Here is an 8303-nt window from a genome sequence, read left to right as displayed (position 1 = left end):
CACAGCCTCTCCTTGCCTCTGGCTTTTCTGGGAGGTCTGAAGAATAGAAGAGGACAGCTAGCTGAACGCGGGAGCCCTCTGTGTGACAGTCACACAACAGGGACAAATGTAAGTTCAGTGCTTTCTCTGGGAAGAGCCTTGCATGTTGACAGGGCCATTCACCCCTTTGTCCTCAGACAAGGAGTGGCAGGAGAGTCTGTGAGACCCTCTCTTTTCACATCCCTGCCTCCCCGTGAGAGACTGACACCGACTCCCCTTTCCAGCCTGAGCTTGGAGACTTCCCTTTAGCCCACGAGCTTGGCAAGGAATCCCCACGAGGGACAAAAGTTTGGCTCTGGGTGTGAGTGGGCTTGCATTCAAATCCCAGCTCTGACGTTTGCTGACTGTGTGAGCTTGGGCAAATCCCTATCTCCGTGACCTTGTGCCTGCATCTGTAAACTAAGGGTGACAGTGGTAGAGTTCTCATGGATTTGAGTGTGCTGATCATCCCCTAATCTCCAGTGTCTACAGAGGCCAAACAGGCCTTGTGGGAGAGGTAGGCGGGGTGCAGGGCAGCAGGGACTGGTGGGGACTGTGGCAAAGCAGGAGACAAACCCCACGTAATGGGCTCAGCTGCTGCTGGTCATTAATTGATTCAGAGCACTCAAAGCCTTTGATGGTTGTCTCCAGACAACCTCAAAACCCCCTAAATTGGGGGGTGTTGGTTTGTTTTTGCACAAGAGTCTTTGGCACTCTGGGGTTTAGCTGGCCTTCCAGAATAGATTTAGTTAGGGAAGCCTGGTAGAAAGAAACATGGCCTCGTTGCTGCCAGTTTTTCTCCAATACTCAAGAGAAACAGGAAATCAGCTGCATTTTTCAATGCTGGCAATTAAACAGCATTTTAAAAACAATGCGCCAGGCTGCAGACAAAAATTACTGTTAGCTGTGTGACCTCGGGGAAGTCTCTTAACTTCTCTGAGTTTCTGTTTCTTCATGAATAATGACTGCAAGAATGCACCTTGCTCCTGATCTCAGCAATTTGCATAAATCACTTTATTTAACCTTTCCCTCAATGTGATGAACCACATATTGCTTCTCTCCCTCAGTTTACAGCTAAGGAAACAGAGGCATAGAGAAGCTAAGTAATTGGCCCAGAGTCCCACAGCCAGTAAGTGACGAACAGCTCTGAGGTTTCCAGATGAAAGAGTGCATGCAAACCATCAGCGACTATTAGCTACAGTTATTTTATCATTCTCATTATTACTACTATTATTAATAACAGAAATGGCTCAAGGTCACTTCTGATATTCAATTTGATGATCAAAGCAACCTGCGAGACTTCTGTTTGCCAGACAAACACTAGGGGCAGCTCTAAATTTTGTGGTATGTATTTTGCAGGCTGCTGCTGACCATCTGAAACATTCCTTTCTGCACAGGCACCAGGCTACCCTGCCAATGGGCTTCCTGCAACGATAATTAGATTTAGACGCCTGGTGCAGTGGATAGATTTTCATTTCGGGGTGACCAAGCCAATCACGACCTGTAATTTACAGCCTGAGTTGTTCTGAAATCAATACAGATTTGCTCTTCACTGAGGAGGTTATAAAACACGGGTGACAGGAGGCCCCGAAAAACGGTTGACATGGGAGCAGATAGCTTGCTGGGGCCTGGAGAGAGGCCAGGCCACTTGAGAGACAAAGCAGAGGGTGTGAGAGACCCACCTCTGTCCAGCAGGCTGCGGGCAGAGCCGCCCAGAGTTCCCATTGGGGTCCGCATGGGATGCAGTGTGACTAAGAGACTAGACCTGATTGGCAGAGAGGCGTGACAGAAACGGAATGAGGAGAAGTTTGGGAGTTGGGTAGAGCTGGATTTGTAAGTCAGCGTTGAAGTTTTCTACCTGTGGTTCTTTGGGCTCCATTCCCCAACACTCAGTCTTCTCGTCTGTACAATGGGCAATGCACTGAACCTGTGGCAGAGATGAAGATGAGATGAGTCAGCGTTTGCACACGTTTGCTTTCCTGCACTGTGAGGCTGCCAAGAGGCCATGAAGTCAGGGCGACCAGGTCTGAATCCTGCCCCTTTCGCCTTTACAGTCACCTTTCATAGGTCCCTTACCGCTTTGAGCCTAAGTATTCTTGTCTGGGGATAATAATAGAAGCCCCCACCTGGGGTGGTTGCGATCATTATATCAGATATTAGCAGCATGCACAGAACACAGCATGAGCTCAGCAAGAGGAACGCGTTATTTTCGCCAGTCTGATTCTTTTCCATCACAAGCCAGGCACAGAGGAGGCTATCACTGAGCTTCGTCTCAGCCACATGGTGGACTGATGTCTTCTTCAGGAAAGAGATGGCATCCTCCAACTGTGCAATTTGGGGAGAGTTTAATTTTAAAAGTTAACGACACTGAAAACATTCACATAATAAAATAGTCATTATTATCCATACACACACTATTTGCAAATGTGAGCTTGGGCATTGGACAGCCAACATGGGATAGCACGGAAGGGCGGGGCTACACCAGGGGCTTACCACCCTCTCCACCTATTTAGCAACCGTGGAATAATTACTTGATATATGCCCCCGCTTGTGTTGGGGACCTGGGTCATACAGGACTAAGACATGTCTCCTAGCAAGAAATAGACTCTCAAATTTTAAAAAAGACACAATCAAGCTCCACCAATTTTTAATAAGACACAGCCAGCAGGAGGTAACGTCTGTTACTGGTTACACATGTGGGCTTTGAAGCCAGACCAGTCTGGCTTTGATGGTGAGGGGCAGGGGGAGGGGCACACCTGCACCTGCACGATGGAAGTCCCTGTACCAAATCATGGCACCGTGTCAAGACTCAGTTTCCTCATCTGCAAAGTGGAAATCATGAGTGTGTATGCTTAGAGGATCAAGGTGAACACAAAACGCAGTAATTTCACTAAGTCACCACCACGTTTCAGCAAGGAGCTCACTGACACCTTGAATGCAGCATGTGGGACCCTGAAGAGAAGACCCCAGGGAGCCGTGCTTACACTAGCGACTCATGGAAACCACAAGATACCGTGTGTTATTTTAAATTGCTACATTTGAAGTCATTTGTTACGTGACAACAGAATCACTAAGACATTAGGTAACTTGTCCCAACCTACCTAGCTCCCCAAGGATAAGAGCCAGGATTCAGAACCAGAGGGAACCTCCATACTTAGTCAAAGGTAACAGCCAGAGGGGTTAAAATGCAAAAGATTGTCTGATTAGCACTCAGTTAAGCGGAAAATTCTATTAATCAGAATCTCTAATTCCTGGACGTTATGATTAGTCAGGGATTTTCTGGATTAGAAATCGAGTTTTCCGTGGCAATGGGGACCTACGCTGTGGACGCCTTGGAGAATGGCAGCAAGCCTGCAGCTGGGAGAAGAAGGTTCTCCATCACATGTGACGCAAAGTTCTGATTCAGAACAGCCATGTTCCTATCTTGAAAATACAATGGGATCATCAGCCATCTGACGCTGAGCTTCTGCTGTGTTCCTCCCCAGTGGACCTCAGGGGCTGAAAAAATGACATCTTGTGACTTATGACTTACTCCTTTCAAAGACAGAGCATGGGGATTCCTGGGTGGCTCAATCAGTTTAGTGTCTGACTTGATTTTTGGCTCAGGTCATGATCTCAGGGTCGTGGGATCGAGCCCCACATTGGCCTGCATGGTCAGTGGGGAATCTGCTTGAGATTCTCTCTCCCTCTTACTCTGCCCCTCCCCCCCACCCCTCTCAATCGCACACATTCTCTCTCTCTCTCAAAATCAATATATATTTTAAAAGAGCATGACTCTGGTGGAAGGAGATGTACACCAACCAAATAGCCACCCCCACTACAAATGTAACAACAGCAGCTCGCAGTCACCTAGACTCTGCGGAGCCTGACCCAGAGCCTCCCTGAGACCACGGTTTCCCCAGACAGACTCCCAACTGGCATCTCTTCTATCACTGTTCTTGAATATCATCTATTCACCATCTACTTACCGGGAGTCAGGGAAGCTGTGTTTCTCCTAATAAAATGCAAACCCAGAATGCAGACGAGTCACCTCGCTTAGATACAGCAGGAACGGAGAGTTGCAAACCCAGAATGCATTTTGCAAACCCAGAATGCAGACGAGTCACCTCACTTAGATACAGCAGGAACGGAGAGTCACATTCACTCATTCACTCCCCGGGGCCCGCACTGATCAACAGTCTGAAAGCACGGGGCAAAATGTTCCATCTTCTCTGTTCCATTTTCTCACTTGGCTTTTAGTCTCTAGGTTCTTGGGAGACACTTTGAAGGAATCAACATTTGGATCAAGAAATAAGCCTCCCTGACAAACCATAAGAGACTCTTAAAGTCACAAAACAAACTGAGGGTTGCTGGGGGGAGGGGTAAGGAGAAGGTGGTTGGGTTATGGACATTGGGGAGGGTATGTGCTATGGTAAGTGCTGTGAAGTTCGTAAACCTGGCGATTCAGACTTGTACCCCTGGGGCTAATAATACATTATATGTTTATTTTTAAAATTTTTAAAAAATAAATAAATAACTAAATAAAAGAAATAAGCCTCCCTTCTGGGAAGGAGCTCTGTGCCCCGCACAGGTGTAACCCACAAATCCTCAACAGGGTGGAGCTGATGCAGGTGGCCAGAGTTTTTCAAATTTTTGCCAGGGCGTTCTCTTTGCCTGCGAGTGCACCTTGCCAGCTACGTTCAAGCATGTGCAAACCTGAGGTGACTGGCCCAACGTTCCCTGTCTGGTGCCCGGCTGCTTTGGGGACCTCCTGCAGGAACGGCTTTGCCCCTTGACCTTGTCAGTCTCTTTCGAGTATTTTTACTAGATCATTGCATCCTTTCCTTCCCATCACTTCGTGAGGCAGGTGCTATTATTGGCCCCATTTTCTTGATGTAGAAACTGAGGCTTTGAGAGGCAAATAGATTTGCCCAAGCTCCAACAGCCGTCAAATACATGGCAGAGCCTGGATCTAATTGTGGTACAGACTGCTCCCCAAGTCTGTGTTTCTGTTCATTGTGTTGGATGCCCCACAGTAGGACCTAGCACATTCCTAGGTGCACATGTGTTGTTGTTGAAAGGGTGACTATGTGCAGGGTGAGCCCGGTGTGAAAGGAGACATGAGCTGTTTGTTGGTAGAAGCAGCACAGGGAAAAGGTGGGGGAGGTGTGCACTCACCTGAGGCTCAGTCCCAGGCGACAGGTTTGCTGGGAGCCTGAAGAACCCTGGCTTCAACACACCTCAGACTTGGTCCAGACGCCTTTGTTTTCATGCTTCCCATTCAATCCACTCATTATTTAGATTTATTGAGAACCCACAGTAACACACCCTGAGTGGTGAATTAGATGAAGTCCCTGCTCTCCTGGAACTTGAATTCTGGTGGTGGGTATTATGGAGGGCAAGTATTGCATGGAACACTGGGTGTGGTACAGACAATGACTCTGGAACACTGAAAAGAAATTTAAAAAAATAAATAAAAATTTAATAAAAGAAATAAGCAAGGAAACCCCAAAATAAAGTAGATTTTAGAAAGCACTAAGATGTGAAGGAAGTGCGGGAGGATCTTCTTAACGAAACCAGAGAAGACCTGTCTGAGGAGTAGAGCTAAGGCAAGAATGGAGTGAGGTAGGCAGCCAGGCTAGCACTTGGAGGAAGAACACTTCAGGTGCAGAGAAGAGCAGGTGCAAAGGCCCTGGGGTGGGAATGAGCAAGGCCCACACAATGAAGAGAATGGATGCAGTTAGGAGGCTGGTGCACAGTATGTGTGCTGAAGCATGGGGGCGGGGGGGGGGGTGCCCGTGTCAGAGATTGAGGTCAGAGATTAGGTCATCAGGGGTCAGTAGGACATTTGAGGAGAAAAGCAACTTGGACTTCATCCTGCCAGCCACAGAGAGCCATGAGAGGGAATGGAAGGATCCAAGTGATCTCCCCGATGGCGATGGAGGTGACTGGAAAAGACTGCTCCAAGAATGGGAGCAGGGAGAACAGGTGGGACAGCCGGCAGTGCTCCTAGCCTGGCCACCCTGAAGGATTCCTTGCTTCGTCTCACTCCAGGCATGCTGGGACCCTGGCCTTTAACTCACAAGCTTGCTCTCGCCTTACGGTTTCTGATACAGCGCCCCTCACCTCACTCAAAGGTGAAGAGGACAATCCCCTTCAGCGCCTTTCTCTAGCCATCTCTCCAGCACTTTTATTTATCTAGAGAGCGGGAGTGGGGGAGGGGTGGGGGGAGAGGGAGAAAGAGAATCCGGAGCATGCTCTGCACTGAGCACGGAGCCTGACATGGGGCTCCATCCCAGGACCCCAAGATCATGACCTGAGCTGAAATCAAGAGTCAGACGCTCAAGCCACTGAGCCCCCCAGGCACCCCTCCTGCTCTTTAAATTGTCTTCCCTCACATCTGCTCACCTAGGACAGCTTCTCTGATCCCGCATCCAGGAGAATGCCCGTGGCATCTAGCTCTTTCTGTTTGAGCTGGCATGGAGCCTGTAAAGGACACCCACACCACCCTCTCCTTGCTGAGCCCGTGAAGCCTGGAATTGCATCATTGCTCCCCTACATAGAAAGCACGTAGGGGGCTCTCGGCGAAGAATTAGTTGATGGAATAATACTTTTGTGAAAGCTAGTGGTAATGTGAGCTGTATGCAGCTGACCTTAAATGATTTTTAAACAATTAAGTGGGGTCAGTCTTTCAAACAAATATATTTTGTCGAGCAGTAACCATGACTGACGGCATGCCTCATATAGGGCTAGGAATGATGCTAAGCACGCCAACTCCTAAGCACGCCAACTCCGTTCACTCCATTATCTCAATAACCATAGACCCTGGGAACATTCACCCCATTTCTCTGATGGGAGACTGAGGATGGAAGTGGATAGGCAACAAGCCCGAGAACACCTTATGACTATGTAATGGAGATTAACAGTTTGAGTCCACGTCCATTTGGATGCAGTGAAAACAGGCACAATCTTTCCTCTGGCAAATATCCACCAAGCGGCAGCTTCAGAGGTAAAAGAAGATGTGCTGTGAAATTAGCCAGAGCTCCTGCGCTCCAGGAGACCAGCATCTGGCAGGAGAGACGGGAGACCTGGCGGGAAGTGTCAGCGTGCTGCTGATGAGTCGGGATCCATATGGACCAGCTGAAAGAAGTATTGAGATGAAAAGGACGGCTTAACAACCCAAGGAATAGTTGAAAAATGACTCACGTTCACTTTTTTTTTTTTAATTTATTTATTTGACAGACAGATCACAAGTGGGCAGAGAGGCAGGCAGAGACAGAGAGAGGGGGAAGCAGGCTCTCCACCAAGCAGAGAGCCCAACTCGGGGCTCGATCCCAGAACCCTAGGATCAGACCTGAGCCGAAGGCAGAGGTTTTAACCCACTGAGCCACCCAGGCGCCCCTGACTCACATTCACTTACTGTAATTCTTCAACACCGTGGACTCAGAGTCCACGGAAGTATTTCTCAAGCCTCCTTTTCTATCCCAGCATCACCCCAAACCACCTTCTGTACTCTTGACTGATACACTTCTTCCTTTTCAGTGTTAAGATCCCATATCCCTGAAGCTCCAGACAGCTGACAAAACCCAAATCGGCCACTTTGACAGTCTCTGAAAGCCACGGACCTTCTCCTGGAGAAATGCACCAGTCAGTGCAGACACCTGCACCCCTGCGCGCACGCACATGTACTGGTTTCCCCGGTTTGCCCATCATTTCACCGGGTCCTCAGACGTTGATTCTTACCCACCATTTCTGAGTGAGAGCCCCTGCCCTTGGTCATCTGAAAAGCACCTTAGCAGTTGCCAAAGGAAAAGAGCTTCTGCTCTTTCCAAGTGCACAAGAAAACTTCAGAAATTTATGTAAAAAGAGGTCCACGCCCAACCAACCAAACCTACCCCTTGCTGCTCCGTAAGCTTGTCTTTCTGCACAGTGTCCAGCCTGAAATGAATTTCTCTTCCAAGGTGCAGGGAAATCTGTAATAAGGACAGTGGGTGATGGTGGCCTTAGCCGCTCTCCGGCTAATGGCATGATAGCAGAAGAAGCTAGAACCAGATCTCTCCTGTTTTGGTTTTAGTTTGGGTTCTTGATACCCTGGGTGGTTTTCATTCAACCGTGTGTCATGGTCATGGAGACCAGTGGTTCTCAGCCACTGCACTGGTCAGTGCTGGATGGCCATCAGCTTACCAGGGTGTTGGAAAATAACTTGAATGGGTTGTGAACTATCAAAGTGGGCCAATGATTTGCTTAAAAAATAAATTGGAGAACTTTCAAGTTTCCCTCTAAAATGATGTCATTTTCAGTGCCTT

At 48.4% G+C, this 8303-nt stretch overlaps 1 long non-coding RNA gene across 1 annotated transcript; it reads right to left on the bottom strand.

Annotated features, from left to right (window-relative positions):
* Positions 1–423: 423 nt before the first annotated feature.
* LOC116572337 lies at positions 424–4075 on the bottom strand. Its single transcript, XR_004278235.1, has 3 exons — positions 3987–4075; positions 3339–3516; positions 424–1945 (listed from the first exon to the last, which is right to left on the bottom strand). It is a non-coding gene; the product is annotated as an uncharacterized LOC116572337 (long non-coding RNA).
* Between the last annotated feature and the right edge of the window lie 4228 nt (positions 4076–8303).

The sequence above is a fragment of the Mustela erminea genome, chromosome 13, assembly GCF_009829155.1.
Source record: "Mustela erminea isolate mMusErm1 chromosome 13, mMusErm1.Pri, whole genome shotgun sequence".
NCBI lineage: Eukaryota > Metazoa > Chordata > Mammalia > Carnivora > Mustelidae > Mustela > Mustela erminea.
Note: the sequence above shows the minus strand (reverse complement) of the source record. Positions and strands in the feature narration are given on the sequence as shown.